Source organism: Cervus canadensis, chromosome X (assembly GCF_019320065.1).
Source record: "Cervus canadensis isolate Bull #8, Minnesota chromosome X, ASM1932006v1, whole genome shotgun sequence".
Lineage (NCBI taxonomy): Eukaryota > Metazoa > Chordata > Mammalia > Artiodactyla > Cervidae > Cervus > Cervus canadensis.
Genome location: NC_057419.1, coordinates 94,384,903 through 94,392,285, shown reverse-complemented (window position 1 = coordinate 94,392,285; position 7,383 = coordinate 94,384,903).

The following is a 7,383-nucleotide window of genomic DNA, read 5'->3' as shown; positions in this document are numbered from 1 at the left end:
GAAACCATCAGGATTTCCATTCAGTCAGTTCAGTCGCTCAGTCATATCCAATTCTTTGCAACCCCATGGACTGCAGCATGCCAGGCCTCCCTGTCCACCACCAACTCCCAGAGTTTACTCAAACTCATGTCCATTGAGTCAGTGATGCCATCCAACCATCTCATCCTCTGTCAGCCCCTTCTCCTCCTGCCTTCATTCTTTCCCAGCATCAGGGTCTTTTCTAGTGAGTCAGTTCTTCGCATCAGGTGGCCAAAGTATTGGAGCTTCAGCTTCAGCATCAGCCCTTCCAATGAGTATTCAGGACTGATTTCCTTTAGGATGGACTGGTTGGATCTCCTTGAAGACCAAGGGACTCTCAAGAGTCTTCTCCAACACCACAGTTCAAAAGCATCAATTCTTTGGTGCTCAACTTTCTTTATAGTCCAACTCTCACATCCATACATGACTACTGGAAAAACCATAGCTTTGACTAGATGGACCTTTGTTGGCAAAGTAATGTCTCTGCTATTTTAATATGCTGTTTAGGTTGATCATAGCCTTCCTTCCAAGGAGCAAGCATCTTTTAATTTCATGGCTGCAGTCACCATCTGCAGTGATTTTGGAGCCCCAAAAAATAAAGTCAGCCACTGTTTCCATTGTTTCCCCATCTATTTGTCATGAAGTGATGGGACCAGATGCCATGATCTTAGTTTTCTGAACGTTGGGTTTTAAGCCAACTTTTTCACTCTCCTCTTTCACTTTCATTAAGAGGCTCTTTAGTTCTTCTTTGCTTCCATTAAATTCTAATGGGTTTCCATTAGAATTATTTAATTTCTTACCCAATTCAGTGGTATGATCTGAAATTTGTTGGAAACATACTTGTCAAAAAGTCCTTTCCATGAGTCTTCTTAAAGATGAAGCATTTTTGCAAAGGCATTAGAGTAAGACAATAGCTGTCAACAGACTTAAAAAGGCACAGTTAAGGACCTGATTATTACTTTCAACAAAGGAAGCAAGAATATGCAATGGAGAAAAGATAGTCTCTTTGTTAAGTAGTGTTGGCAAAGCTGGACAGTTGCATGTAAATCAAAGAAGTTAGAACACTCTCTCACACCATACACAAAAATAAACTCAAAATGGCTCAATCCTTGTAGAGCCAGATAGTTACTGATATTTTTTACTTTACAAAGGGAATTTGAAATCAAAGACACGTCTTGGTATAAGGTTACTGCTATTTTTGAGGAACAGATACTTTAGTTAATGGTTTTTGTGCTTTTCTAAGGGCTTCCCTGCTGGTTCAGCGGTATTTGCTTGTAATATATGAGACGCATGTTCGAGCTTGGGTTGAGAAGATCCCCTGGAGAAGGGAATGGCAACCCACCCCAGTATTCTTGCCTGGAGAATCCCATGGACTGAGGAGCCTGGCAGGCTACAGTCCATGGGGTCACAGAGTTGAACACTACTGAAGTGACTGAGCATGCATGCACGCATGCATGCATGCATGTGTGCTTTTCTAAATATAGGAGGATGCAAGAAATCGGGTTCATAAAATTTCTCTTGGAAATATATAACTCCCTAAGGGCCAGTTTTTCCAGTTTTCCCAGCGAACAAAGTGCCTCTTCCTTAGCTTTGTCCTGAATTCATTTCAGGGTGTACCGTAGGTCAGTGACTGCAGTGGCTAATAACTTGATTCTTGTAGAACTGAATAGTGGGCAACATTGTTTTATGATTCCCTTCCCCTTTGGTCTTCATTTTGACCAAAGTTTGGGAGGCATTTAATTTTGTCCCACAGAACTAGGAATGCTCATTCCTAGGTCAGACCAGGATTTCATTGATAGGTCATTCAATGTGCTATTCCTAGATTAGGCCCTGTTAACATAGTCAAAAGTCTCTGGACCACCTGTCTTACTAGACAGTTATGGTCCAGGAAAAGATTCCCTCTTGTTGTTTCTTCCCATATCTAGAGTTACACTATTACAACCATTAATCTTACAGAACTATATTTGGTCAATTTTTTTCAAGTAGCCTAGTCATCATTATTTTTATTGGAGGCTCAGTCATACATTTGGTAATGTAAGAAACAATAATTTTGTAAAATAGCATGCAAGTAATATAGCTAGTAAGATTAATAAGTTAATAAGTAAGTATTTAACTTAAGAACTTGCCCTAGATATGGCCCAGTATCTCTCCAGGTCCTATGACCAGTCTGTTCTGTGCTATCTTTAAGGGAAATGATATATTAGCATGTATACTGTACATAACATTCAGCAAATATGACTACACATACAAGATGAGTGGTGGGTCATCATGACCCTTTACAGGATTGAGAAAGGAATGCTATTTTCTAAGGAGTTACATGGCTGGCATCAGAAGTAGAAAAATTGATCTTTATGACCGGGCAGGTATTTCTGCCACTGGCAAGGTCTGGTTAATAAGTAAAGCAGATATATACTGGAGGGCAGGGAGGAGGCCAAGTGAAAAAGAAAAGATTTTAACTTAAAATGTGAATTTTAAGATCTTAACTTAAAATATGAATTTTTATTTCATCACCTGGGAAACTCACTTGCCCTCCCAAGCCCCACTGGCTCCCTTTGGTCCAGCTGGGCACTAGAAGTAGGAGGCCCAAGGCCAAACCAGGCTACAGGCCAGGGAAGGAATGGCCCTGGAGCCTCCTTGGGGCCCCCACCATGGGTCATCTTGGGCTGATCCTCTGGGGAGTTGTGCTTCTCATGCCCAGCATTCCCCCACCCCAGGGCAGCCCAGAGAACAGGTGATGATCTACCTTTCTCTATGCAGAGCCCCTTGCCTAGGACACGATGGTGGTGGTGGTGGTGGTGGTTCAATCACGTCTGACTCTTTGTGGCCCCATGGACTGTAGTCTCCCCAGGCTCCTTGGTCCATGGGATTTCCCAGGCAAAAATACTGGAATGAGTTGCCATTTCCTCCTCCAGGGGATCTTCCTGATCCGCAGATTGAACGTGGGTCTCCTTAATCTCCTGCATTGCAGGTGGATTCTTTACCAACTGAGACACCAGGGAAGCCAGCTTGGGACACAGTAGGTGCTCAAAATATGCTTATTTTCAATTGAGTGTTGATTCAGCTTTTATGGCTTGTGATTAACCCTCTTTCTTCTGTTCTAGAAGCTCCCACTGTTGACTGGCCAGCTGTCACAGCACCACATTGGAACTTTAAAAAGTTCTGAAAACATCTTGGATCTTCTGCTTTAGTATTTCTCAACTCATATTATTTTCCTCTTTTTTTTGCATTTTTTTTTCTCTGCAACAAAGCCTAAAATATTCTACATCTTTCCTGAAATATTCTTTCATTCCTCAGTTCATATTGATTTGTTGTCTCCTAAATCTTTTTGAGCAAATAATGAAATACAGTTCATACTTGGTGGTTCTCAAATTATTTCACATGTGGTATTTTGATTTTTGCTTGCAAGTTAGGCTGTATTTTTTATCCTTAGGCAAACATGAAGGTCTTCAAAGTGCCTATGGGGTGGGGATGAGAAAGTGACTGCAAATGGGCATGAAAGGTTTTTTAGAGACATTTCATTGAATGTCCTAAGCTTAGATTGTGGTGATGGTTTGTATGACTCTGTAAATTTACTAAAAACCATTGAATTATAGACAAAACAGGTAAACTTTATGAATATAAATTATCCCTGAAATAAATATTTAAAATGCTTATGGAGTAATAAGTATAGTGGAGATATGATATGTTTTGTGGGGAGACTAACAGGAAAGGTAGGTCATAATGATAAAAATACAACTGCCTGAAGAATTGACAAAGACTCTCTCCTTGATGAAACTTTAACCAGGCTCTTCTAAGTCTTCTTTACAATTAGGCCTGGTTCTGGGACCCTATCCTGTGGTCATGTCCTCAGCATGACTCTCATAGTTTGAGCAAGAATCCTGCAAAGTCATCCCCCATCCTTGATATTTGATCATCTTGGCCTGCTTCTAGCAAGAATTTCGTTGTCCGTTTAGCAAGAATCCCTCTCCCTTTCATGTCTCCTCTCAGTAGTTTTTCTATCCTCTTATTCTCTCACTCTGTTCTTTGGCTATAAACCCCCACTTGTCCTTATTGTATTCGGAGTCGAGCCCAGTTCTATACTGAAGTCTCTTTCCCCCTATTGCAAGGTAAGGAATGAAATCTGTCTTTACTGCTTTTATCTGGTATCTGGATCTATTCCTCTTTGACAGAAGGCATTCTCAAAGACAGTGCTCTTAGTAGTAATATCAGTCTAACCTGCTGGACAGGGGGAAATATTTTTTAAAAACCACCTAAAAATGCCTACTCATTCATTCACAAAATACTTTGTGACTTATTGCCAAGCATGTTGGATGCTGAGGAAACAGATGTGAGCAAAAATCATCTACAAGGTCTCTGTCTTCATGGAGCTCGTAGCTTAGTAGGGGAGCCAAATAGCATGCAAATATCTATACAACTGTGCACTTGCAGTAAGGATAATTACTGGGAAGAGGGGGTCCTTGATGCTATGAGGGCCTGTGAAATGGGGAGATTTGACTAGTCAAGGTTGTCAGGAATGTTGTTCTGAGAATGTGTTTATTGAGCTGAGAGGTCACAGAATAGAGACTAATTAGATTGGAGCTGGAGGTTGAGGAGAAAGCTTAAGGCTATGTGTTCAGAGAGAGCAAGGCAGTAAAAGAGACTGAGAGAATGCCAATACAGCTGGAGGCAAGAGCCAGTGAGAGAGCAGTGTGGCCAATTCCCATCTGTCTATCCATCCACTGTTCATTCATTCAAAACATATCTACTAAGCATTGATCACGTGCTAAACCTCATGTGAGATGTGACTGTTGACCCGAAAGTGGAACCATTTATTTTCCATGAAGCATGGACCCTACAGGGGCCTGAGTTAGGAGTGAACAGGTTTGGGGTTAAGGTAAGAAGTGGGGATAGTCTCAGATGGAAAAAAAAGTCATATTTCTTGAGCATGGGTTGTGTCACTTCCGTGGGATCCTGGGAATCACATTAAACCCCAAGAGGATTCCTGAAGTTGGTGTGATCTCATCACTTAGACATTCTCAGAGACATGCCACTGCCCATCAACAGAAGGACATACTGTTTACCTAGCTGTCACCTCTCTCCATCTCCCAAGGTCTTGGAATAATACTGTTGTCAGAAAGCTGTGAGTAAAATAAAAATGTTATGTAAGTGTACAGCTTTATTTGAGATGAAATTTAGGACTTAAAAGTCTAGAAAATAAGGCATGATGCATATTAACCACAACAAATAAGATCAGGAAATAAGTGGAAGGAGACAAAAGATAACATTTGTATGCCGTTATCACTTGAAATAATATTATTCTTTTTGGCATTCTTATGCCAAAGTATTCCTACCCCTGCTCCAACCAAAAGCACATTATCCAGGCTGGATTTTCTGACATTATTGGTAGAGTCCTGAGCTGGCATTCGATTCTTTCCACTCCATGGATCCAAACTACATTTCCAGTCCTCTCTTCCAAGTCCTCTTTGCTCTTGGCAAACGACACCATTGTCTGTTTCCCTCAAGAGACTCCTGCCTTATCCACACCCTTTTAAGATGCTAGAGTTCAATTTTCACAGGTTTTGGCTCTCCCACACATATGATGCCATTTCATTTTCAGATCAACCCCATGAGGGGACACTGTTACTCTCATTTCAAAGGAGTAGAAACCAAGTATCAAGGAGGGGGAAGGACCAGTCTTAGTTTGATAAAGAAACAAATTGCTGGAGAAAATGAAGTTGTTTTTTAGATTAAATGACAAAATGAATATGATCTTTAGTTTATACTCATGTTACATAATTGGTGTTTATTATGAAGTATGTGGCAGTGAAAGGAATTTGTCCCTTCCCATTTAGCTCTATTTCCAGATTCCTTACCCCTGCTTGTATCTATTTTGTGGAGGAAGAGTGTCAAAGGGCAAGAATAGGAAATGTGGCAACCCTGGGGAGAAGAGTCTGTACTTGGGTTGCAGCTACCAAGTAGGGATGGTTAAGGCAAATCACCTTTCCCCATGCAGAGTCCCTTGCCTGGCACACAGTAGGTGCTCAATATATGTTTATTCCCAGGTGACAAGTTGGCTTTATTGTTTATTGATTGTGATGACACACTTTCCTTCTGTTCTATAAGGATTCTTTGTTGACTAGATCAAGGACAAATAGTTCACAAACTGTTACAACATGATCTTCAAATTTATAGACGTGTATGTGAACTGGATAGGAAAATTTGCCACATAAAATGTCCACTCTCTCATTTGTTCCCAATTCAGTATTTCTCAATTGATATTAGTTTAATTTTTTATTTTTGGTTAGAAAAATAATTTTATTCTATGCAGAATATACTGAAAATATTTTACCTCCTCTTTGAAACCACTTTTTCCTTCTCCAGCCATGCTGATTTTTTTATCTCTTGGTTCTTTGGGGGCAGGTTTTGAGTCCCCCTTTGTTGGGTCTTATAGTTTCAGGTGTACTCATCTTTTTCATTCAGTTTTACCCCTAAGCAAATTCTATGGCTTCCACAAAAACTGATTGAGTAATACATGAAGAAGAGCAGATATGTGATGTCTCTTATGGGGAGAACTTTAAACAAAATCAGGGGACAAAAAGTGGCAACTTCATACATCATTTCCACTAATATATATGTTTGCCTTTTGAAGGGAGCAAATTATCATGAAGTCTTATTAGTTATCTATGGCTGCATAACTACTTGCTCCCAAATGTACCAGCTTAAAACAACAAAAATATATTATCTCACATATTTCTGAGGGTCAGGAATCTGGGAGTGGCTACGTTGACTCCAGGTCTCTCATGAGGTTGCAGTTAAGATGTCAACCAGGGCTGCAGTTATTTGAAGGTTTGACTGAATTTGAAGGCTCTACTTCCAAGATGGTTCATGGGGCTTACAAGATGTCTCAGTCCCTCACCATGTAGCTCTCTTCACAGAGTTGGTTGTGTGTCCTTATAATATGGCTACTGACTTTTTCCAGATTGAATGACCTGAAAGAGATCAAGCAGGAAGCTGTGAGACCTTTTGTGACCTAGACACACACCCTTACTTATGCCATATTCTTTTTCAGTTAGAAGTGAGTTCATGCATGTGTGCTAAGTTGCTTCAGTCATGTCCAACTCTTTGCGACCCTATGGACTGTAGCCCGCCAGATTCTTCTGTCCATGAGATTCTCCAAGCAAGAATACTGGAGTGGGTTGCCAAACCCTCCTCCAGGGGATCTTCCTGACCTAGAGACTGAACCTGTGTCTCTTATGCCTCCTGCATTGGCAGGCAGACTCTTTACCACTAGCACCACCTGGGAGGCACAGAAGTGAGTCCAGCCCACACTTGAGAGGAGAAGCTGGTGCTGTCATCATCATGTTGTTTCCTTGCAGCAGAAGCAAA